The sequence below is a fragment of the Lathamus discolor genome, chromosome 5 (genome assembly GCF_037157495.1).
Source record: "Lathamus discolor isolate bLatDis1 chromosome 5, bLatDis1.hap1, whole genome shotgun sequence".
NCBI classification, from domain to species: Eukaryota; Metazoa; Chordata; class Aves; order Psittaciformes; family Psittacidae; genus Lathamus; species Lathamus discolor.
This window is the reverse complement of record NC_088888.1, coordinates 57,674,463-57,701,145: the sequence shown is the minus strand read 5'-3', so window position 1 is coordinate 57,701,145 and position 26,683 is coordinate 57,674,463. Positions and strand designations below refer to the sequence as shown.

The 26,683-nt window shown below is 38.4% G+C and overlaps 1 long non-coding RNA gene across 3 annotated transcripts in view; it reads left to right on the top strand.

Moving 5' to 3' along the window:
- LOC136015260 (uncharacterized) overlaps positions 1–21,665 on the top strand; it is a 149,528-nt gene extending 127,863 nt beyond the window's left edge. For 2 of the 3 annotated variants that reach the window (XR_010613131.1, XR_010613133.1), the window contains 2 exons: positions 4,583–4,952; positions 5,073–6,645. This is a non-coding gene — a long non-coding RNA (uncharacterized LOC136015260). Of the gene's footprint in view, positions 1–4,582; positions 4,953–5,072; positions 6,646–21,539 lie in introns of those variants that run through there. The other variant, XR_010613135.1, reaches the window with a different exon arrangement.
- Positions 21,666–26,683: the final 5,018 nt, after the last annotated feature.

The following is a 26,683-nucleotide window of genomic DNA, read 5'->3' as shown; positions in this document are numbered from 1 at the left end:
GCTCCTGGTCGCCGCGCTCCCTGGGAAGGTTTTTTAGCCACTCCCAGCTGGTGCCACTCCTCTTGGCTCCGCCCCCTGTGAGTCAGCCCCTCGCGGGAGCTGAGCTTCCGAGTCCTGGGCAAGTCCTGTTGAGGACTTGAGGCTCCCTCCTCAGTGGCTCTTGTCGCTCTGAGGTGAGGCTCCTGGACGCTGATCTCTCCCCTCTCCGCTCCGGTGTTGCAGGCGTCCTCTCTCAAGCTACTCACCTCAGCAACTGATCGAGAGTGGCCCTTGATGGCCGGTTTGAATCTGACACCGAGCCTCCTGGCTCCGCCCCCTGTGAGTCAGCCCCTCGCGGGAGCTGAGCTTCCGAGTCCTGGCCAAGTCCTGTTGAGGACTTGAGGCTCCCTCCTCAGTGGCTCTTGTCGCTCTGAGGTGAGGCTCCTGGACGCTGATCTCTCCCCTCTCCGCTCCGGTGTTGCAGGCGTCCTCTCTCAAGCTACTCACCTCAGCAACTGAAGATATGATATTTCAAGGGGTATATTGGTTAAAACTTTGCCATTTGTTTAGTGAGAACTCACTGCAGCAAACTGAACTGAAGCAAACTGAAGTGAGAACACTTCATCTGTAGTGTTTTTCTTATCCTTCGAATTTCATTTGAAAGTAAGCATAAAAGGTAGTCCTTCTATTGGCACCAAATATTAGGAAAAAATTATTTAAGCAAAACAGCGATAGAAAATATTGGCTAAAATTCCTTTTAAAGTCTTTTTTTAGACCACCATAATTTATTTCAGTTTTTCAGATAAATTTCTTTAGTGACTTTTGACTCAGTGTTGCAGATGAAAACTCTCTCCATGTCTGTGGCTAAAGCTACAAGTAGAAAATATCAAAGTAAAGGGGCAGTCTAGGGTATGAGGAAAAGTTAAAGTAAATGGATGACAATTTTTCTAAGACAGTTCAGGAGCACCAGCAGATTCTGCAAAACAACTGGGGAGTCTCTAGAGGAGATGGGAAGTTAGTTGTAACATCACAGGAAGACAGGATGTCATCCATAATATGAAAAAGAGCTATCACATATCTTTACATGTGGATAGCCTTTGGCTTTTGCATTCGTTTGCTCTATGGTATTCCATGGATACAGTGTTGTTGTACATTGTTCCCTTTAATGTATGTTTCCAGGTAACTTTTTGTATGTGGGAAAATATGTTGTTTCCTTAGCAATTCTTCCTGTGAAGGAACCCAGTGTTATACAAGCAATAGGTCTTAGGATCTTTTTAATATGTAAGGGATGTGTCTTAGCTTGCTTCTTGAGACACTACCTCTTATACAGGGCTTTTGGTTCCACATGCAGACTGAGTGGTTGAAAAGGCATTAAGATGTCAGCAAACGTAAGAAGTTTTATTGTTTAATATTGGAACTGGGCATGCAAAGCCCAGAAAATTGGATACTTTAAGATTCACACATCTTGGCCAAAATGATCTATTATAGCAAATTACCAGCAGAGGTGGAGTTTTCACTGCTCAATTTCTCTAGGCTTGTGACTCCCAGATATCCTCAGGCCTTCCAAAATATTCAGTGTTCAGTTTAAGGAAGCATGGACAACTTTCCTTTCCAGTCCCATGAAAACCTTTCACATGTTTCATATGTGATAAGGAGCTGTATAAGAACAGGTCTGGGGGCTGATGAGCTGTGTCCCTCCACAGCCTCTCTCAGCTACTGTCATTCTAGGGTTCCATGGGCATAACAGTTACCTCAGTGAGGAGGTGAGACTGTCTGAACAAACTTATAGCAAATAAATCCCCTTGTAGCATTTATTAATAACTGGGGCTTCCTTTATGCCAATGAGAGTTATTATTATGTTTTACTTCTCATTAACATTCATGCATTTCTCTGACTACAGGCAACATTTTCTCTAAGTAGACTGTGAATTTCCCGATAAAACCAGCTAGACCTAGTTCTTTATTATTCCTGCATGTCTTCGTGGCTGGTCCTATCTCTTTTGGCTTAGAAAATGTGATTAATTATTCTACTTGATCTTCACTTATCATGGGAGTACTACGTAAAATATTTCCAAAATGTCCTCTTTCAGATTTCATTATTTATCTTCACTATAACCTGAATTATGAAATATGGGAAGTGCATGGCTTTCTAGCACAATTCTTAGATTTGAAAATTTAGAATGTATTTTTGTTGCAGGTCTTGTGACCTGTCATTTACTTTGTTAGCAATATACTTCTATGTCTTCTAAGCTGATTATCCTGGCTTCTAACTAGCCAGCTTACTATCATTAGTGTGTGAAAATGTATTCCTCAGCAATTCAGAACATGCATATTCCTTAGCAATTTAAAACATGCATTTAGAATGCAACAGGCAGAAGCAACAGAAATCCTTTCTGTCTTGTACATATACATGTATATATTTTTTTGTTTTTTTTTCAAGTGCGGAGCCAAGCTCCTCGATGAGATCTGTGGACCACGTATGTTTGTTTTAGTCTCATTTGTGAGAAATTTCAGTGATGTGAGTAGAATTTTGGCTCACAGAAAAGAACATACGGCGTGACGGAGAGCTCAAATATACCTTGGAGGGGCACAGCTTTGCTGTTGAAAGCTCATGTTGAGCAGTCTCTGATGTTTTCCCAACTTTTCATCTATGAATGTGCACTAGCCTATTCTGTTCCCGTGAGGGCTGTTTCAAGTTGATCACATTGCACCCCTTTAATATAATACTTTCTGTCATTGCTCTACTAACAGAGTGTATTGCACTTTGCAGATAGTTATATTTTATTTTTTGCCCTGAAAAGAATAACTTATGCATCAAATGTTTATTAATTTATTTATCAAGCTGAAAATACAAGAGAGAGAATTTGAAAAATATTTGTATTCTTTTATTCTTCAGCTTTATCCTTGAAATATTACCAAATTATGTATTCCAGTGAGAGTTTGTAGTATCTGAACAGCATGCCTAAGAATGTATCATGGATTTTTAGTTTTCAAATTTTTATTACTGTCATTTTTAATTTTTTTAAAATTTCTTACAGAAAATATCTGAAAAATAATGCTTGTCTCAGTAGTATCCACTTTTGTCTTCTAGACTTATTTTACTTTGTTAAAATAGCAGCAGAATAAATACGTTGCTTATTGTTTGCTCCCTCTTAGAAAGTCTTCTGAATTCACAATGGATGCACATTTAGAACTGTTACTTTTACTATTTCCTTCATTATCTAATGCTGTAGAAGTTATGAGAGTAATTCTATGTTTAGCACCTTTTCATCTGTTTGCTTAGGAAAATTTATGCGTTTTAAATTACATATGCATTGGATAAAATATTGATAAATATTCTGCCAGAGATGCAGGAGACCTGGTCTATCCTCTTAAACTTTCATATGAAAGCAGATTTATACTCTATTTAATTTGTTCATTAGCTGTTCCTGTGAATTTTGTCCTCCTGACCATTCAACAGTTGTGTTTGAAAGCCTCCTCCTTCAGTATCCTTCTCATCTGGGAAGTGCTGCTGTGTGATTAGATTCCCACTTGTTTGGTAGGTGTTTTAACCATTAGGTTATCACACAAAGGGTAACGAAATCCTCCACTTCTTTTGACCTTGTCTCCAAAAGAGCTCCAAGCAGCATGTCCTAGGCATGCTCTAAATATGCTTTCCATATCAGCTCTATTCTGATCATAGTTCGGGGTCTATATTAAACTAATATAAGGAATTCAGTCTTACCAGGGAGGGTCCCCAGGATAGGAGGCACAAGAAAGTAGGTTATCTGGACAGACTGTAGGGGTACAGGCAATTTAAGGAAGATCAGAAATTTCTCTTGGTTGACTAAATGTGTCCGTGATCAAAGACCAAGAATATTTTAGTCTCTTGAGATACTGAGGTTAAATAACTCTGGGGGAATGATCCTTCTGCAGGGTCTCCAAACATTTTTTCCCAGAAAATGGTACCTCAGGTTTTCTTCTTAGCAGGTTTTTCTTTTCTATAAATTTATACTTGTTTGGATAATAAGTAAATAAGGTTTCCTGCCATGAGATAATTACACTGTCACAGTACCCACTAGTTAGAAATCTATCTTCTTTTCTCTGATGTGGCAATTGTCTGGGCATTTGAAGAGGCAGACAACAGTGTGAGTGTAGCATGATGAGAAGAGCTGGAAAGAAGGAGAAACCTCCATGCTCATAGATGGAAGAATTCAGTACAGCATGTTTCAGAACACCAGGTACTCCTGTGGGCAAAGGAAAATTATGACATCCAACAAACTTGTTTGTACCATTTCAAAAGCAGAATATTAACTGCAGCCTGATTTGAAGTTTGAGCAGGTAGAAAAAACGTTTAAACAGAAAATGGAATCTTTATGTTACAAATATTTTACTTACATTATAGGTTATATCTTTTGATACTGTAGTGAACAATGCATGAGCACTGCATGGATAGGCCACTCTTGCATTCAGAGACGCAGGCTTGTCTGCCTGTTCTGTAGGTTGGGTTACATCTGCACTGTAGTCGAGGAAACTCCTCCTCATATCTTTTTTTTTAGAGTGATTATTTTCTTTATTCCACATTAACTTTTTTAATATATTTTTTCAATGATATTTTCCTGCAGTGCTTCAGGAAAAAAATCAAACCCCAAAACATTTTGGATGGACTCATTATCCTGTAGGTTGGGGAATCCAGGCCCAGCAACCATTCAGCTGCCTCTGAAACACTGTTCCGAGTCAGTTTCTTTTTCAGCAGTTACATCTTGCAAATCCTCTACATGCAAAATGAGTACATATCAGGAAGCATCTTTCAAAGAAGCGATGGCTACTCCACGAAAGATCAGTTATGAGGCAATATTTCCTGACTTGCTCTGGGGGAGAAAAGTTGAACCAATGAGCAGAAGAATGAAGGAAAGGAATGGCAGATTGGAAAAGGTCCTGCAACTTATTTCTGATTAAAGCAATTTGGCCCAGTAATTTCTTAGCTCTGAAGAGGTAAGAGAAAACAATGACAAGGAACCACTATGGTAATAGAAAAATAAATCTGATGTGTGCTTCTGTGACTTTGAAAAGTGAGAGGTAGTGACTTTCTTCTCTTTCTCTTTTGTTGAACAGGTTGGCTAAGAAAACTTGTGGATCTTGTTATTCTCTCTTTACACTGTAATCTAGTGTACATATTAATTTTTAGGAAATTCTAGGAATCCTTCCTCCCATGTGTTTTTAACTGGACCTGATGATAGGCACAGTTGGCTGCAAATTCAGTTTTTCAGGCAGACCTTCCTGCTTGGGTGAATAATCCAGTAGGTAATGTTTATCATGGTCCTCTACCTTCCTCCTGCAAAGGAGAACAAATACTGCTTAGACATCAGCAGAAATGAGAAGCTATTTGGTGTTAAGAGGGGAGTATGCACCCCAGTTGTCATGAAAATTATTCCCTGCTGGCATCTGAGGGGCAGGATCCATGGCTGAGCTTTGTGTTTAAATGAGTTTCCTACATGTTCTCCACACCATAAGTCTGTGCAGTTACGATATTACACTTAACAGTAGGGCAACAATTGCACAATGGGATTGAATCAAGTCTGTTCCAGATGCTGGAATTCAAATATATCTTTGGGGTAACATGGGTATGTGATGAAAAAATGTGATCTTCAGTTGCTAAGATGTAAACAGGGATCGGGTGGAAGGAGGCACACATCCCTTTCTACAGACATATCAGGTGTATGTGACTTGATACAGCACTGAATGTATCCAGTAAAAAACTTCAAGGACTGGAGACATATAAGTGTCTGACCTGTGTATAATCCTTGAAAATCAGCCCCTATTTTTTATTTAAAGGCGGCATTCACCAAGGAAAAGCAAAGACATCAATATCATTGAGAAAACAACATCACTGGTGAGCAAACACCAAGAATGAACAACCTAAGAGAATGAACAACTTAACAATGACAGGAAAAAGAGACTGTGGCTCACCCCAGCAGGATGCCAGCTAATTTAGGAGGCAAATTCAGGAACTGAAACAACAGGCATCCTCACCATTTTCTAAGCTTGTGAATTTAATCTCAGAAATATTACAAAGCTTAATAAAAAAAGATGAGGGGGCAGACTAACTGGAGGAGCAAATAGGAGAAAGAGAACGCAAAGGCGTATTGAAGCTTTTTAACTGAAGTAAGAGAAAATAGTGCATAAAATGTTCTAACTTCTGAAGCTGATTAAGAATGAATAATATAAAGATTTATGAGTAATCAGAAGAAAATTATTAAATGCCAGAATTCATATCTGTAAAGTAAATAATAGAAGTAAATGAGAATTCTGATTGCATGCCAGCATAAACCCAGAGGGCACTGATCTCAAGGAGACAAAGTTTTTTTCAGGTGTTGTATGGGTGATAGAACTTGTAACTTGAGTTTATTCTCAATTAAAGTGTAAAAATTTCCCAGATGGTTCCTTTAATTGTTACACTTAATTTTATTAAAAAAAAATTTAGTTATCTGCAAGTGAAAAACTGAACATGTTTCTTTACCATACTGCAAGGTTATATACAAATATCAGCCAATATAAAGGAAAGGGAAAAGAGACCTATTGTAGTCTGTGCTATATTGTAATACTGTAGTTGACATATTGTAATTTGTGCTATAAATGAGTGTTGTTTGTCTGGGAATGTATATTGTTAATATACCTACATATTTCAAGATAGATCTAATAAAAATGAAATTTATGCTTGTGACGTAGTTGGACATGTGAAGTATACTATCAAAACCTTTCTAGAAAAAAAATCAATTTAAATAATACACTCATTATCACGCATATCCCAGGGTCCTGCTGTTAGTCATTTAGAGCTGAATGGAGGTAAGGTTCTGTATTCTTTTTTCTAATATATATAAGGTTGATATTTGTGTTTTTTACAGCTCTAACCAGAAATACTGGATGTGCTACTGACAGATATAAAAACCCTCATTCACTTTAAAGAAAATAGCATGGCTTTGTGGTTTAGCTGGTTATTCTTTGCTAGCTGTTTTATCTAAATGTTATTTCTTGTGATTTTTTTTTTCTTGAGTTATACATTTTCAGGATGCCTCGAAACATTTAAAAAGTACTGCAGAAGCATATGTCTTATAACTTGGATTCTTTTGTGATGTTGTACTCTTTTTCTGTTTTCATTTTTAGACAGAAGAGTGGTCATATAAACACAATAACAAAGGAATCTCAGAAACTAAATTAGGTGGATTCCTAGGATCCCTACTCGCCTAAAATGCACATGTAGGAAAACATTAGGATACTGATGAGCATGCCATATTACTGAAAGTACATGAAAAGGAAACTAAAGAAGTATATGTTTTTTCTCACACAAGGTCTCGTGAACATCCTGGAGGTATCTTCAGGAATTCATGTATCCTTCTTAAGCAGTGCATCCAAAAAAATTGTTTCGTGTGCATTTAACACACCTTTTAAATGGTTGTCCCAGGGTTTTGTCCACTCTCGTCATTTTTGCTCTCCCCTTTTAAAATGCTCTTAAGGGACTCAGATATATTTAAAACACACAACATAGTTGTAATAAATGTTGCACGTAGCGAAAGTGAGGTGTTTAGCTTCCTTTTCCTTGGAGACCCAGAGGCAGAAAAACACTATAAAATTTCTCTGGAAGAGACTTTGATAGTGTTACAAGAGAAAACCACAAATTTTAATTGGCAGGAACAAGCAGGCTTTTCACTCGATTCTTGCTGCAGGCAGCAGGGATTTGGCTGTGGTATTATTTTCCAGTGTTGCAAGCCTTTTAAAATAAGGATGTTTGTTTCTCTTTCCAGCTCTTGTCTCTATCAAACATTTTCTTCTCAGAGTGAAGTAAGCTGTGAAATGAAGGTAGATTCTCCCATTTCTCTGGGACAAGGATTTTCTTTTTTTTTTTTTTTTTTAAACTTTGACCAAACTAATAGTCCTTGTTTCCTGCGTGTTTTCTGTTTCTACCAGGTGATAAGTGCTCCCCATTTAGCCCAGCTGCTGAAAGAGTTGTTATTTCTGCTGCTTCACAAAGACTGAAGCTCTCAAATGTGTTCCCTCTTTTTATTGGTCTTCAGGTGAAAATGTTTAATACTAGTAACAGAAAGAGGTCTTCATTGCTGCCCCAATTATGACAGAAAAAAGATTCCTGTTAAAAAAACCCCAACAAATTAGTGTGAACAGAACATGGCAAGCTCCAATAGGATGTGATTGGATCATCATGGGTATTTTGCCAGTTGAAGGAAGTAGAACTACAGAGTCAAACTTTTGGAAAGGTTGCCCAATGTTTTGTAAGTACAGTCGGCTCCCACTTTGCTGTGTCTCATAATGTTTTGTAGCTTATCTGTTACAAATAAAAACTGAAATTAGGGAGGTAAAGCAAGCACCACTTTCTGGAAGTGACTGATTTGCATGAGAAATTTTGGCAACCAGACACACCAATTTTGAAAACCTGGTCCCATATTGGCTTTTACACAGGGCAGTCTTATGGTTCCATATGTATAGGGCTTTATCAAATTAACAAACGCAACTTGTACAGCCAGAGTGGGCTACATAATGATCAGTGCCCTCTGAAGTGCCTGTCACTGGCCACTTTCCTAGATAATTTCCTCAAATATTTCTTTGCTCCTCCAATGAGTTTTGAATTCTTGTTGTTCACTGGAAGTATGAGGTAAAGCACAGCCTTTCATGCCTGGATTGTGTATTACACCATTGCTTCATGAGCAGTTTAATCCAGAATATTCTGGTCTTGCCACCAAAAGCAAAAGCATATATTTCTAATTACCTACTGCTAGTCGAGCACTTTTCCTTCACTCTATCTGGGCAGTGGGCAAAAACCTTTATGAAACCATGCAGGGAAACCCACGAGTGATCTCACAAGGACTGGACTGAACTTGGCAAAAATACTACCCTGGAGATTATTTTTAAATATTTAATAATATTTTAAAATTCTTATGAAACTACAGTAGGAAAAACTTGGAAACACTGGGAATCTGCTGAATAGCAGGTTCTGAACAGAATCTATGGCTGAATACTGAGTGGGTTGGTGGCTGGTGATAACTGCTGGTTGTTGGTGGAGTAGGTTGGTGGTAACTGTTTTACCTAATATGGTTCAGTGAGTTTAGCATACAAATGGTGTTTGCTTATCATTTAAGGAAATGTTTATCAATGTCTATCAGATTATTAATTAAAAGTCAACTGAACTTGTGACATGGTCAGAAAACTGAAAAAAAGCCAATATAATAATCATACAGTGTGTACTGCTTTTAACAGTGACTTCTCTGGGTGCCATGAGGAACAAAAATATGAGAGAGAAGCAAAGAAGTAATGCAGAATAAAATACTAACATAATAATGCAATAAAATCACAGATATGTTGCATCTGCTGTCCTTTGATTCTACATTAGAAAAAGGAAAGGCAAAATCTAGAAAATACTTCTCAAACAAACTTTGATAGAGAGTTACAGCATTTTCTACATGACTGGGGGCTGGTTTTCTGTATGAGATGGGGCTGCATATTCAGTCAGGCTTAGCAATACTGTATCGCAGCAGATTCCTAGATTTTAAAAACCTTTCTATTGTAAGTTCTGTATTTGTTAAAGTAGATGTTTGATAAAATGCACAGCTGCAGCCAGGTGGATGGTGAGAAAAGAAAAATCAATCTTCCCAGTGATGTCTGGGAAGTACCCCTTGTTCTGGAGCTGTTAGAAAACAGTGGAAGTGTTGTCTCAGTGCTAGAGGAGCAGGTATTGCTTTTGCCAGTTGTTTTCAAATATATGTATCTCTGTCTCCACGAAAATTGCTGCTTTAACCTCCCATTGTTACCCTTGCACAGAAAAACTTTTCTACCTTGGTTTCCTGTTGTCATCTTAATATAGCTTCCTGTGATCTTTGCCACTTCCTCTGTATAAGAACATAACTGATGTTTTTTGGTATTATAGGAAGGTTAAAGTTGAGGCAGCTGCTTTTATTTTTGCCTCTAACTCAAGATGGGATGCAAACCAGGCTCTGCTGGTATGCAAACCTAATGAATCAATACACTGTGTTGCTTCATAGAGCTTTGTTTCCTGCTCACTTAGCCTGTAGCTGATTGTTGAAATGTGCTGTATGCCACTTCTTTCAACGTTATTTACTGCTAAAAGGAAGTCTAAATTCTCTGTTTAGTTTCCTTCTATGAGCTGAACATCGTGTTTTCCCTCTCACAATAATAACTCAGGTTGTAGACAAACATGTTTTGGCAGGAACATCATGCATAATTTTAAAATTAAGAGTTGCAGAACTCATGACTTACATAGTATGACAGTTTTAGGCCTTGTTGTTCCTAAAAGTCTGGGTATGCAAACAAGAGATTTCTTTTAATTAGCTTTATTTACTGTTCCTTGTAATAAAACAGATCCTTTAGTCTGCAGTTTTACATGGGCTGAGGGAAGGTACTACATGCTGTTCCTTCTGAGATAGGGCTGGTATTACAGGGTGATGTAGTATAACACCACTACCATCACAGGGAAATGTGATGGCAGCTCTACTTGCCTGTTTTGTTGAAGTGCTTCCATTACTTCTAATATTTTTAATTTGTCCCTCTTTTAATTAAACTAGCACTGCAACTGTCAAGGTGACAAAGTGGCAAGCAGTACTTGAAAATTTCGACTGGTTGCTTCCTAATAACAGTTAGGTGAGGATTTTAATTGTGTGCACTGCTTGGTTTTCTGTTTGTGTAATCCAATGATCATGCATATTTCCCATCATTAAGCCTTTGTTAATACTAATAATAAACTGCAGAAAGCTCCAGAAATGAAGCCAAAGTGAAGAAAATGGATAAATGGAATAAACAGGAAGATTATAAAAATGGCGAGCATGAAAATGTTTAAAGAACAAAGCATTCAAAGACAATGTAGTATATGATATCACAAAGTGCATTTCTTGGGGTGGGGGAGGTACTTCCCAAAGGCAAAACCAATAGGTGGTCTCCTTAGCAATCCTGTAAGAAGATATTTCCAAGTTAAATGTCAGGAAATTTTTAACTGATCTAATAAATAAATTAAAAAAAAAAAAAAAAAGAAAAAAAAAGAAAAAAAAAGAAAAAAAATCCCTCTTGAGAACTGGGATATGTGACCTTGGAATAAAATGAAACCACTGGCAGAAACCAGCGGTGCCAGCAGCTGTGTATTTTCCTCTAGGAAATAATTATGACTTTTTTGGTCTGTAAAGGGCTTGTAAACCGACCAGGCTGCAATCTGGGAATGAAATTCCTGAAGTACCTGGCGGAATTTTTAATTTTAACAATCTTGAACCTATTTGGAAAGACCCTCCTTAATGATTAAGGTATAATCAGAGAGAGGTATGGAAAGAAAATAATCACCAGTAATATAGAAGCCCAAGCGAAAAAGAGGAAGAGTTTAATCACAACAAGGACGTTATTTTACCAAAGATAGGGGTAAATACATCCTAAAAACCACTTAGATGCTGTCAAAATTAAAATTACTCTTGAGATAAAAAGTCCCAGTGTTTGTGAAGAAAGAAGTTGTTATGCTGGCACTGTTGATGCTGTCATGTGCAAGTATGGTTGTCTTTGTTTCTCTGATGTAAAGATTTCTGCAAATTTGTACAAAAATTAAATTCATAAATAGCTAAAGGTTCATAATGCAATCAGTTCTAATCTTCTAACAGAGAGACAAATATTCTCCCAAGACCAATATTTCTGTGTTTTCTCTACTTTTCTGTTCTTGGTCCGTTGCTTTTTTGATGATTGTCATGCTACGGGGTCTTGAGCTTAAGTTTCCCAGACACCATAAAAGTGTTATATTGTCCTGCTTCCTGCTTTCCATTTTTGTATTATTAATTACATATTCATGTTGTACTTCCCTCTTGTCCCACTCTGAGAGTGACCTTAGAGTCAAGCTTTTTGATTCCTTTCACATCCGTCAGTGGTTATTTAATAAAAATCCGAAAAGAATTCAGACTGATTGTCTGTGATAGAATAGTTCTCTATTTATTTAATAGGAAAAATCTTACAATTTTCAATGTTTACTTTCAGGACAGAACTTTGTTAGTGCTATCTGAGCAGGGATACATGACACCCATCTATATGCAGTTAGACCAACATATACAGGTGGTCTGGAGCTTCATGTGTATAATTTATAAAAACTATTTCTGTTGTATAAACAAAAGTTCCTTTTCCATAAAACCACAGGCCTGGCTTTACTGAATCTGCCTTAGTTTCCTGCCTCTGGTGGTCATCAACGATTCTGTCACTAAAAAATAGGGAGAAATAGAAGAGGCACACAAGTATGCAATGATATTTGATCCAAATATTCTCTGCAACCACTGATCTGTGATTTTTGTAGCTCACAAGTCAGAATTGCTGTCTTGTAGTCAGTGTTGTTAAATAGATTTTTTTTTTTTCATGTAAGATTTTTTTCTGTCCCCCTTTGAATACAGGTAACTTTTATGGTATCCAAAACACAGCTGAATTCCATGTGTAAGGCACTATCTCTATCTGTTTCGAATCCATCCTTTACTATTGCCATTCATTGCACTTTAATTCTTACATTAGGAAAGAAGATGAAAGACTGAACCTTTCCCCATTGAATCTATTGTTTATGCACATCCATCATATTTCTCATGATTCATGGCACCTCTTGGATGATCCTGGTTGCGCTTCTTTAATCCTTTCCTTGTTCTGTTACACTCCTCTATCACTTTTTTTTGATGTGCGGCATTTGGGTTTTGCTGCTGTGCCCAGCCACCCCTCTGAGGAGAGCATGGATGGAGTGGGAGGGTGGCTGCCTGGGTACTTTGCTCAGATGAGGACAGGAAAGACTTGACATTGGCAGCAGCTGTAGGTGGGGCTGGGATCTGTTCTTGTGAGAGCAAGGTCCAGAGGGGAAGCATAGACCTTCTGGAGAGGGCAGAAAGGATTTTCCAGGGATCAGGCAAAGCAAGCAGAGTTGTACGGAACTCAGACTATCCCAAGCTTATATGAAAACAAGGACTTGCCTGTAGGGGAATACTGTGCAGGGAGAGCATTGCACAAAAACTGCTCTCATGGTTTGTTATGCCTCCCACTGCCGCTTTTTCCTTTCTCCTTTTTTTTTTTTTTTTTTTTTTTAATCTAACTATGTTAATTTGCATTCAAATTATGTATGGCATTTTAGTCATCTTTGTTGAGAGGAAGGTGTCTCTAAGTTGTATCTGTATTATGATCATGCTGTCCTTTTCAAAACTAAAGGATCCTGCCCCATTTTCTGGAAGCAGCTGAACACCTCAGTTGTAATGGGAGGACACTACTGACAGGAGGGTTACCTGGCATTGTAAATGTTTCCTGTTGAGAATTGCTATGACTGCATCTGTTGATCTGGCCCCTTGTCTTCTCTGTAGTGTAACTGTCATGATCTGCATCTCAAGAACCATCTCAGTCTCAGTGATTTCAGTCCAGCACAGGATGTCCTGTCATTGCAATGTGTGACTATGAGCACTGAGCTGGCATTATGCTGTGCTAGCCAGTTCCTCTATATTAAGAGAGACAGTTTTGCTGCAACATCTCATAGCTGTGAATTTATCCTTGTGACACTGATGGAAGCAGTTCAAGCCCTAGTGGACAGCACAAAAGTGAAAATCAGCAATGTTCAGATGAACACACTGCAAGCATGGGTTAGGTGGTCACATCTTTCTCCAAGTCCCCTCCCAAGCCGGTTTGGGTTTTCCCTTTGAAAAGAAGAGTTTGCTACTTCTGTCACACTATTTGTGTCTTCCCAGGCAATTGACAGGTATCCACTTTCCACCTCACTCTTTAATTAGTGACCCGCTGGCACCCTTTCCTCTTTCTTGCCCCAGGAAGCTCCAACAGAAAGGCAGATATGTGTATTGTGTGTGAGAAATACTGCAGGGTATAATTTGTCTTAGTTATGTTGTCTTTATTGACACACCCACTGTAATTTATAAGCATGCTCAACATACCACAAAAATTATTCTTCTGCCCCCACAGTGCAGGCAGATTGTGGGTAGGTATGCCTGCAGAGTACAAGGCTTGCATTGTGCCAGTGGATTTCGTGGTGATGAGTTTAGGAAAGTTTTCACTGGGGTGGTTTTTTAAGTTGTGATATGTCATATTCTTCCTGAAACAAATAATGGTAATGCAGTTTCAATTGCAAAAGTGACCCCTAGTTGCACAAGAAACCCTTTCAGATACCACAAGGTGTTAAAAGCAGAATTATCACTTTATTATATGTGTAAAGATGTAGGCTGAATTGTGTTTTCTGTAAAGCTGAGCTTAAAATTAATATGATTTTTCTCCAGAATTTTTTTACAGAATAGTAATTGATATTACTGGCATGTAGTTTGGCTTGTGCCAGTTTATAACAGAAGTATGATTTGAGAGGTGCAATTAGCTGATGTCTCTACAGGTTTTTTTTTGTACAAACTTGCAGCAAAATCTTTACGTTTTGCAATAAAGCTCTGAAATGACATATATTTTAATTAGGTTATAAGAGTGATAACACAAAGCTTTGTTTATTAAGTAGTCATAAGGTTCAAATGAGCTGTGAATTTCGAAGAAGTCTTTGGCAGGAGATGAAAAACACGACAGCATGGTTGAGAATTACTTTTAGTCTGGATGTAATCTCATGAGTGCTGTGCAAAAGTTCAAAATGAAATAAGGCCTCAAGATTCTGTAGATATTTACATTTGACATTTTTATTTTGGGAAAGTCTTAAAAAATAAGCACTTCTGTTTTTTCAAACTCTGTAAAAACATCCAGCTGGGGAGGCAAGCAAGGTGCTAGAAAGACAGAACAAATTAATTGCTTGTTTTCTAATCACTATGGAGACATTGTGCCAGAGTTCTCTACATAATTTCACCCATTTATTTGGCCCCCAAATCTTGAATGTGTAAGTGATCTAGAAAGGCTTTTATGTCCCCTTTGCTACATTTAGATTATGTCCCTTTTGTTACTCTTGCTTTTTTTATGTCCCTATTGCTACATGTCCCCTTCTCTCTAATGTGATGTAAAGTTTATACCCCTGTAGTGTCTGCAGAGAAGCAGTTGTACCTAAAGAAGGATAAATACTTATGAAGTATCTGTTAAGTTATCAGAACAACCCCCCTTCTTCCTCTAAAACATCCTCAATGACAAAATTAATTACTAGAGTCCCCAAGATCTTGTGTTGAGTATCAATGATAGTAATAGGGAAGAGCAAATAATCCAAGAGGAACACTTATCTGTCCTGTGTCATATTTCCTGTGTATAAGTGGCCTTTGTCTTCTTCCTCATCCCCAGATAATTCAATCGCTGTTCCTTCTCTCCTATTTACGAGTTTTTGCAGCTCTGATTTCCTCACCCTGCTCCTCAGCTTTCCTGCAGGCTATATGAAGATGTGCATTAGCCCATGTTTTTCAAATACCTGGTCTTCTGCATGGATGTGAGCTATCTGACATGCAGTTTACATGCATGAAAATACAGTAGGTATGTATTTCCAGCCAGTCAGCAAAAGGTATTATGGCCTTTCCTAAGAAATGACAGACTGGCAATGATAATTTTGCTTTGTCATATTTCCTTGCTTGGGATCCTGTTAGTAGGCAGTGGCACACTACTATTAGTAAGCTTGAGAGAGAAACAACCTTACTTAAAAAAATTAGTGTTGTTCCAAAATCAGCTATTGCTCCTCAGAAAATAGATCCTGGAATCACCAGGGACAGGTACATTGACTGTTAACTTGGCGGTCAGCTGTGGAATGGATGAGAGTATGGGAGAGTAATGGAGATCCCATGAAAGCCAATGCACTTATGGCTCTTGAGAATTGGTGTTCACTCTTTCACTATAAAAGAATCAACTAGCAACTGCACCTATGGCTCTTGAGAATTAGTGTTCACTCTGTCATTATAAAAGAATCAACTAGCAACTGGTTTATACAAAGAAAGAAAACTCTTACTGAAACAGGTTAAAAATCACTGCATAAATTCATGGAATAATAATAAAAAATCCATCACAAGTTATTAAACTCAAAGATGTAAACAGTGGCTTACTGTGACCTTAAGCCATAGATTTCTGGAAGTTAACAGTATAATGCTTATTGCCCTCTTGTTTTAGCCGCATCTGTTCCTGTCCACTGTCAGACATGATGCTGGATAAAGTTGACTTTGTTCTGAGCAACCTAGTAATTCTTTTTTTTTTTTTTTTTTCTTAATGTAGAAGAGGAGTATAAAAAAATGTCTGCCTGCCTGCCCGCCCTCTCCTTTCCCTGTCTCCAGGCATTTGTAACCTGATTGTTGTCTCTTTACAATGCTGAAATAACGTAAAATAAGTGTATGGGCAGGCAGTATGAATAAAGAGATCCTTTCAGTTCATTTGCTTTGGGGACAAGCTCTTCTCTCTAGCACAGCAGAAAAGTTTTGCAGCTTCTTTCTGCATATACAAAACTCAGTTTCCCCCCTTTTTTTTTTCTTCTTGATTGCATTAATACAAACAAGTGATCCCTAGGTAGCATTCTAATGCAACTGTGCATTTGAGGAATACAAATTAACACTTTCACAACTACACAAGAGTGTTTTTTCCAAACATGCTGGAAAGAAAACTATAGGATTAGTCACGGCCAGTATAGGCAGGGAATAATTCAGAAGCCACCTAGAAAAAATGTCTGTTCTCAGCCAGTGTCTGGTAAACAACTAATGAGTAGCCTGGAGCTCTCTGAGAAGTGTAAACATGATTGACTCAGATAAGAACGAACCTTATGCCCTCCAAAGGCATCACAAGGGCAATTAACCAAACAATGGGAGGTCCAAACCGCCCATCTTTAAACTGGTCTTTTCTCAATAGATGAGGAGATTTACAGTGACCCTGTGGCATCACTACTTTTGACTTATATTGGCAATGTGCATTTTTGAATAATTTGCCTCTATTTTGTGGGAAAGTTAATGTCCCCTCTTCTCAGATGACTCTGACACATCCTAAAATGGGCTTTCTGAATCCCTTAGATTAAAGTATTCACTAAATACCAGTAAAACTGCTGAAAGATGGGAGTTGAATAAACATAAATGCTCTTTTGAAGCTAGTCCCATCTGGCAAATAAAAGAATAGATATGTCAGCAAGGCAAGTTTAGCTCAGTTCAAAAAGACAAAGTGTGTTGCTACCAAACCCAAACAAAACCAGAAACTTCAAGCTTGATTTTAGTGAGTAATAATGAAATGAAAAATAAAGTTTCTCACAAAATGTGAAATCAGGTTTTCCGTGCTGCTTTGGCTTTTCTGTTACAGCTCTGAGGCGCTCTCTAACTTGGCCTGGGAGTGCTTTCTTCCCTTTTCCGCTACAAAGCCATAGGTTGAAAAGGAGCCAGACTTCAATCTGGAAGGCAAAAGTAGTGTGAAGTATGTGTGCTTGGAAGAATCGTTGTAGGTAAGAGGGGAGGGATCTAATTCTTTCTTCATCCATATGCCTGGACATACTAATCCTGGTGTTTATTAGAGACAGTTTCCTGGGGGCTTCCTTCTGCATACCTTTTTCTTTCTCCTGAGTCCCCTGGCCTTTTTGAGGACAGCTTTAAAGTCCCGATGTTATTCCTGGAGAATAGGGAACAACTTTTGCTATTTTCAGTCCAGACCTTTGTCTCTGTGTTTCTGACTTGTGACAAGTTTTAAGAAGCTGATAACTTCAGAGCTTAATTTGTTTTTATTGTTCCCCAAAGCAACTTTAGTGTAATTTCCAGGTTTTGTAGTCAAAGAGAGAGAAGGAATCATAACACCGTATGAAAGTATCATGTTTATTAAATAATGTAGCTCGTACCAGCCAGCTTCTTGGTTACAGTGTGATAAATCACTGATTCCTAATAAGGAGTGAGCAGCACTTCCAGGTAAAATCCTTCTCTTATTGTCAAGATTAGGACAATTAGAAAATCTATCTGGAGCTCCAAATTGAATATTTAGTCTGCTTACAATTTTTTGTTACATTCAAAATTCTAATTCAAGTTTAGTTGTAAACCTGGACACTTTATACTAAACAGTACAGTGAAAACACCATTTTTACAGAAACCATTAAGACCAAAATGGAAAGGTCATGTATGCTTCTGTGCAATACACTGAATATATGTAGTTATGCAACTTTCGTAATGATAAATTCTCTTGTGCTTTATATGGGTGAGCAACTTCTCAGATATTGCTTGAAACTAATCATCCATAATTGTGTATCTCACTTGCCACTTCCCTTTTAGTGGTAGGACCTCTAGATTGCTCTTCTTCACTTTACAACTTAAAGACTAATAATTGTGAAGAGAGATATTGGTCACTGGGTATATTCTATATGTACCCATCAATTTTCTGTCCTTAAATACAACTTTTCTTAGCGTTTGTGTATCAACCTATTTGAAATTCAGCTATAGCAGTATGAGTGCTGCCAAATCTAGACTGTTAACCCACTGGGGACTTCATTAGTAGATATCTTTTTTTTCAGTTCAAAGATTGCACTTGAGAGTTTTAAAACTCTCTAGTTTACTAATTAGCTTACCTCCAAGGACTGTATTTAAAAGTGTACAAACCTTTTTTATTGATGTGGGCATTTGCACACATCTCCATTCAACTTAGAGTATCACCATCCCCTGTTGCATGCAAGGGCAAATGCTTTTAAACCTTGAGTGTGATAGAAAGGCTTTCTCTAGTTTATCATCTCTGTTTCTGGGAAATGTCTCTTTTCTACTTATGTACATGATGATAAATAATCCAGTATTAAATTAGTGCCATAGAGTCATAGAATAGTTAGGGTTGAAAAAGACCTTAAGATCATCTAGTTCCAGCCCCTCTGCCATGTGCAGGGACACCTCACACTAAACCATGTCACCCAAAGCTCTGTCCAACCTGGCCTTGAACACCCCCAGTGATGGAGCATTCACAACTTCCTTGGGCAACCCATTCCAGTGCTCACCACCCTTACAGTAAAGAGCTTCTTCCTCATATCCAATCTAAACTTCCCCTGTTTAAGTTTAAACCCGTTACCCCTTGTCCTATCACTACAGTCCCTAATGAAGAGTCTCTTTCCAGCATCCCTATAGGCCCCCTTCAGATACTGGAAGGCTGCTATGAGGTCCCCACGCAGCCTTCGCTTCTCCAGGCTGAACAGCCCCAACTTTCTCAGCCTGTCTTCATACAGGAGGTGCTCCAGTCCCCTGACCATCCTCGTTGCCCTCCTCTGGACTTGTTCCAACAGTTCCATGTAGTTTTTATGTTGAGGACACCAGAACTGCACACAATACTCCAAGTGGGGTGTCACGAGAGCAAAGTAGAGGGGCAGGATCACCTCCTTCGACCTGCTGGTCACGCTCCTTTTGATGCAGCCCAGGATGCGGTTGGCTTTCTGGGCTGCGAGCGCACACTGCAGCCGGCTCATGTTCATTTTCTCATCAACCAACACCCAAAGTCCTTCTCTGCAGGGCTGCTCTGAATCTCTTCTCCGCTCAACCTGTAGCTATGCCTGGGATTGCTCTGACACAGGCGTAGGGCCTTGCACTTGTCATGGTTAAACTTCATAAGGCTGGCATCAGCATCAAATGTGTTAAGAATGAGAGTTACTGTTGCAGTGCAAGAGATTGCCCACATGGTTTCGTGTTTTCAAAGTCCACGTGTAAGTTAATTCTCATAATTGGAATAATCAAATCAATCCCTAACAGAATACTAAACACAAGCCTTAACACAAGACCTTATTCATAAGATGTTTTTCTGTGGATTGCAGACCCTAGGCTGAGTAACTTTGATGATCAGCTCTGCATAATCAATTCCAGTCTGCAACAACCTTAATTGTATGAAAATGGAAAGATTCCTTTTGTTACATTAGGACTCATTGCGCAGCAGTCCCAGGCCACTCCTCCATTACGGTGTTTCAGCTTTTCTGCCGTGCAAACTCTGGGTAGGTTTATGTTCCTAGTCTTGTCACCTCACTCTATTTTTCATTAGCCAAACAATGCTGGAAACCAGTTTTTTTTTTTTTTATTTTTGGTGGGATGCCCTGACAAGCTGAGTTCCCTAGGAGTCACGATCTTCCCACAGGTTGGTATAACGTAGTCAGTAATGTTTGACATTTTGACTCCCTTGCTTCATGTTTCAAAGAAAATACAGTCCTGGAGGATAGCTGCCTTACAGTTGTTGGTGTACAGAATTACACACAATAAGACAATATATGCATACTGATTGAAAATCAGTTTATTGTATTGTAGTTTTAAAAGGTGGTTTGTTCTAGTTTCAGTTCCCATGAGTGTATAACTAATTCTTAACATGTCTGTAGATCTCTGCTGCCAACTTCCAACTGACCTGACTGATAGACTTTTTGCTTGAAGACTTTTCCATAGCTTAGTTAGAGTTCTGCTCAGGAACCACATCTGTACTCCTGAATTCTCAGTCCTCGTGCTGCATCCTAATGTTAATCTTTGCACTGACTGGGAAACATGTATTTAGATGGAACTGTTAGATATATCCCAATGCAAGTGCTATCTAAAACTAGCATTTCTTCATGCATTGCTTTTCTACTGTAGAGATGGGGGAGAGAGTAAGTCCTTTCTGCTTTTCTGATTGGGTAAACACTACTGATCTAACTTCAGTAAAACGGACTTATGTCTTGTTTGCCTGTTTGTTTTTTTCTCAGAGATTACATATGGGAGAGCTGGCATCTTTAAATGCTCTGAATTTTGCATCCAGAGCACGGGCTAAAATATTTTGATTAGTTTCCAGCATTAAGAGTAATTATACCACAAATGTCCCATTCTCTGATAATTGTCCCCATGTTTAATTCTTTATATGTACATGGGCCTTTAAGCTCACCTTGCTTCACAAATGCTGTGCTGGCTGTCTATGTCCTGAGCGGCTGAAATACTAATGCAGTGGTAAGTTGAGAGTGTGCTTTGTTGAACGGTCGTAGAGTCACCATGTGTAGTGTTGAAGTAAGCTTTTCTCCTTTAGAACTTATCTGGGACTGTGAAATAGCAGTTATCAAAGTGAATATAATGCACAAAGTTTGACGAGGCTCATTGTTTGATGTGGTCTGAAACCTGTGTGGATTTTCTGTACTATGTGTACCAAATGTTTAAGGGATACACAGTATTTTATGCATTTGTAGGTCAGTGAGGTATGGTGAAGAGAAGCAGTTGCTGCAATGATAAGTTAGGTGGCTGGGTGCTAGATCGAGATATACGGGGGGTTCCTGGAGCCATGGAAACCTGAGAAAGAGCAGAGGGCCCCACCAGGAGTCATCAGCTCTCATGATAGGGGCTGACATGGCTTGGGCATTGCCAGGAGCAACCGTGGGAGATTTAAATGGGCCTAGGACGTGCAAGTGATCAGAAGTGTTGCAAGCAGAGTAGGCAAACATGGATTGAGAGGGCACAGCAGTTTGTGCAGAAGGGTGCATGAGAAGGGCCGTGCATTCTGTATGTAGGTCCACCAGCTCAAATAGAAATTGCCGGAGATGTCAAAAACTACAAGTGTTCTTCAGGTACTTAAACAGCAAGCAGAAACATAAGGAAAACATTGGTCCACTGTTAGCAGGTGAGGGGAACTGGTCACCAACAACACTGAAAAGGCAGAGATTCTCAGTACTTTCTTTACCTCTGTCTTTACCAGCACTATCAAGCCCCAGGCCTTGGGAACAATAATCCAGGTTCTTGCAAACACAGACCCACCATCAGTGAAAGAAGAGGTGGTGCATGAACTACTCCTACAGGAACCTGACCCTTATTGATGGGCCTTGAGGATATCCACCCGAGGGCATTCAGAGAGCTGGCCGATGTCACAGTGAGGCCGGTCTCCACAGTCTTTAAGGTGTCATGGGGATTAGGGGACATCGGAGAAGATTAAGAAAAGAAATGCCACCCCCATCTACAAGAAGGGTTTAAAGGACGTTCCAGGAAATCATAGGCCCATCAATCTTACATCAGCCCCCAGGAAATTTGTGGAGTGAATCCTCCTGGGAGAAGTGTGACTGTATTGTGGTCAGTTTTACTTACGTGTATGCTTATGTATTGTTGTTTTAAATTATAGTTTTTGTTGTGGAGTATGTATTGAATCATAGCCAAATGCATGACACTGTTCAGGTTTGCTAATTATAGGCTCTAGAAGGTAAGGCCTGGTGGCTTAAGAATGATTACATTTGATGTTGAGTCTATGCATGAAAAGTAGCAGTTTCTTTTGTGATTTTTTTCCTTCTCTTTCCAGGATATAAATGATATAAGCAAATTCATTTGTCATTGTTCTACAGATGCCTAAGATCCAAGGCCAAATTTAGTGAGCTGTGTCTTTCATGAATTTTATAGTGCTATTATTTCTTTTGTTCTTGAAGGGGAATAGTTTAAGAGCTAGAAAAGAGGTTCAAGGTAAAATGAACACTTTTTCATCGAAGCATAGTCCTTACACTTCCATTCGATATGACTTTCTAAACCTGAGATGCAAACCAACATAAAGAAGCAGGATTTATTTCAAGTTTGCTATTGAGAAAAGATCATGTTGACCCCTACTTCTGATCACAGGTACTATGGCACAGTCTCTTGTTACCTTGTTGCTAAGAAAAACAATGAACACACAGTAAAATTAGCACAGAAAAACAGAGGCAGTGAAGTTAATACCACGTTATCCACAGCTACCTTTTTTTTTTCCTCCAATATTGTAAACATATTCTTGAAGGTATTCTTTGTACTGCTTTATGTGCAATTTGAAAACTGGTTTTCACTTATGATTGTAGAACAGACTGTGCAATTCATCTTCCACTGAACTTGCAGATAAAGCTTTGCTACTCAGGAGTGTAGAGAAAGGAAATACAGGTAGTAGTCTGAATGACCTAAAGAATTAAAAGAAATATTTACATGAAATATTTTATGTTATTTGAGTAGTTTAATTGTATTGAATCACCTCTGCTTACTGAAGGATTATTTTCTTTGGATTTGTTCTTACCTTTGGATTTACTTTCATTAAGTGGTTCATCTGTCTCCTAATTCAGTCTCTACTGACATAGAACTGAACGGTAGCACTTTAGAGGATTTCTGATTAGACATTTCAAGCAATATTTACTACCAGTTTAATCTATTTCTGATGACTGAATTATGCAAACTCATCATGTTTTTGTGAGTATGTTAATTACTTGAAGGCATTCCCTAAAGTAGTTTGGATAAACAGTTTTCAGAATGGGGATTATCCGAGAAAGGTTTTTCATCTGCAGCTCAGACTACCTCCTGCATGCTTATACTTGCTAGAACATACCAGCCTGTGGGGTTAACAAATATTTGTCATGAATCTGTATGTATTTGGAGAAAAAAAAAAAGACCATTTGAAAAATATATTTAATTTGTGAAAATACTACTTGAAATATTAGCCATGGAAACTCCTTTATCTTGTAGAAAAGTGTCTGTGGTTAGCTGCCCTACATGAACTAAATGAAAGTGTAGCAAGTATAGTAAAGGTTGATAAGTTTCTCCTGCTAGGACTAATCTCTGTTCAGATACAGATGTCTGTCCCAGTCATGCAGTCCTGATGTATGTAAATAGTAATCTGTTCTATAAAACTTTCCTGGTGCGATATGCTGGGATGCCACATTGTTACACATAGGAAAAGATTGTGTCTTCACCTGTTTTACCTACCTGCCTGACAAGTCTTCTCATTGGAAGCAGTAGGGATTTTCTTTAATGGATGTGACTATACAGATGTTGAAAACTGTCTTTGTGTTTAGTACCCTGGAGATGTGAAGCTTCTTTCTATATGCCCTGGGCCACCCACATTAAACTTGGTTTGTTACAAATGTGCCTGTGGTGTTTCTTTATGTACCAGCTACTGCAAAATCTAAAACCAAGTCTAAACTTGTTATACAAAATGTAAGTTCCAATATTCTGAATGCTACTATGCTTTGAGATTGATATACCATTATCTAGGAGTCGACTGAGCCTGTTATATGATCTTTTTTGCTGTCATTTGCACCTATTCCCCATGTTTTCCTAGCAACAGTGGAAGAAAAGGCAAATAAATGACATTTCTAGATATTTTTTAGGAATTACAGTCTATGCCTTAATCTTCACCGAATTGCTCAGTTGTAGTTCTGTATATTCTTTATATTTCTTTGGGCTGCTTAAAGTTTTCATGGTTAACCAAGGCTGCTTCTTGAGAAAGTGTTTCTCTTTGTGTTTTTATTACTCAGACAGCCCTGTTTCCTCCAATCAATGAGAGTGGTCAGCTGATAGCTTCCTTTTCTTTTCTGGCAAATCTGTTCAAATAGCTTTGATCAAGTGGAAGAAGTCTTGTGGTGCCAGTGCTTGACTGCTGGTACAGATGAGAGGCATCCTGCAGCAGAAAAGGCATTTTCAGTATTGTGCAGGCGGTTCAGCTAAACCCATTACTGCATGTCACATGTATCCTAGAGTAACCATCTGACTGACTTGTGGGCAGACTCCACACCATCTGAACAAATGGGTATGAGTGTAAGCTGACAAGGGAACCCATATGTTCCTTAACTGTGAATGCTGAGGAAGGGATTCTTAGCCAAGAATGTGCAGATGACTGTCCAAGTCTTTTTCATTGTCATTAAGAAGCGACAGTGCTGCCAAGTGGAGCTTACTCCTTGGAGTTGACTTTTGCAATAGTGCACGTGCAGCATTATGGCAAGAGTTTCTGGACAGTCTTTTATCCTGTCTGAACACTGGGTGTCCTCAGACTAGAATCTTCTGGAAAACCTACAATGGTCTTTAAACAACTCTTTCAAGTCTAGCCTTTGCTAGTCAGGAAAGTACAAACATCTCTTCTTTACCCATCATTTTTTCCTTCAGAGGAGAGAGGATATGACTGTTAGCATTTGAAGTTAGGACAAGAAATACCTCAAGGTTTATTTTCTGTCACATGATGCTCAAGTGTTCATGACAAAACACAGATTAAAATACCGGTCTAAGTACCTGATGTAATCCATTTACTCAAAGTAGAGGTTTCTTCAAGAATACTTGAAGACAATTGATATTTATAATAACTTTAATCTGATTATTATGGATGATGAATTTTACTATGCTTGATTGTATAATCAGTAATCAAAGGAGCAAAAAGTAAGGAAAAATCTTTAAAAATTATACCATACATAATTATTTTTTAAAAATTTTCCACTGCTAGATAGGTAATTATAATCTAAAATATTGTAAAGATCATTAAAAAAGAGTGACTAGCAAGGAGTATGAGTTTTTGAAGAAAAATTTATCAAGTTTTAGGAGAAATAATATGGCTTAGTTAAATAGCAGTTATTCCTCTGAGTGGAAATAATTTATCGTCATCTAAAAGAATGTTTATTTAACTGCACATAATTTTGCCTGCTGCCATAGTAACTTATGACAATAAGCTAAAACTACATGACATTGGATTTCTATTTTGATAAACCCAGTGTTTTCAGTTAAATTAACAACAGTGGTGCTGTTACCATTCAATGTTCTATTACTGAACTGAGAAAAAAAAAAAAAAAAGATGTAAAAGGAGACCAGTATATCAAGATTAGTTAGAACATGTAGAACTAGTCTATAAGAAAAGCATAAAAATGTTGTGCATGACAGCAAATCTCCTGCAAGTTCCCTGTCAACAAAAGTTAGGCTAGTATGTCTTATTGTCAATACACTTCGAAGAAAATCAACCCCACAATTCACTTGTGAGGAGTAAAACCTTCACCTTGAGAAAAAAAAGTGGCAATTTGAGTTACAGTTGAGTGACTTGGCAATTAGTCATTAGTGGCAGAAACTTTTGATGCATTTGCATACAAACTTTGTGTATCAGCACTGGTACAGCGCACCACATTTCTTTGAAAAATCACGTTTTGATTTCGTGATTGGCCAAGCACCATCTGGCGTCTCTGCAATGCCAGTAGGGTCCCATGTAAATCAGCACATTCCCAAGTTCCTTGATTGGAGCTATAGTAAAGCAAATGGTAATATCCCAGGCTGAATGCCTGCATTTGAAAAGGCATTTCTTTCCCTGATTTGTAGTTTGTCATTAATAGCGTGCACTGAGAGCTGAAACTGAAGTTCTGAAGGCTTCGCAAAGACGCCTGTGCTTGCTCAGATCTAACACTGACATATGAGTAATTGCTAGTTAGCAGCATGAGCATTTCCAGGCTGCTGACACTGTGAGGTTGACAACTGACAAGTTTCACTCCCATGTCATAATAACCTACAATGAAATGCAAAGCAGACAGTGAAGATTACAACTTAAAAAAAAAAAAAAGACAAAAGAAATACTAGGAAACCTTTGCTCTGTACTGCTGGAACATAATTGTTTTAGTTTAAGTAAGAGTGATTATGGGTAAGAATAAGATTGCTGCTAAAATAAGTACAGGCATATTTGTCTCAGATCTGGGTTCTTTCACCTGGCATGCAAGAAGCCAATAAACACACATGGTCAAGGTATTTAGGTGTTTCATTTCTACAGAGATGGATGCTATGTGGTAATTCCACAAAGCTAGCGCACCAATGTTTCTCCAATCACAACTATTTATACACAAAACATTAACATATTCAATCTCCCGATACAGATGCATTGCTACTTTCTTAGATAAGTGGCTAAAATTTATCTAACACGTAGATTAATATGCATGCTCATTACAATTTTGAAGATTTTAACTTCTGTAATCTTTTGAGGAGGTGGTATACCTGGGGTAGGTGGCGTATGAGTCAGTGGACTGGTAGGTCCTCAGATTCATACCAGGATTGTCAAACTGCTCTAGGCTGTTCTACTTCATGACATGGGTTTGCAATCTTTTT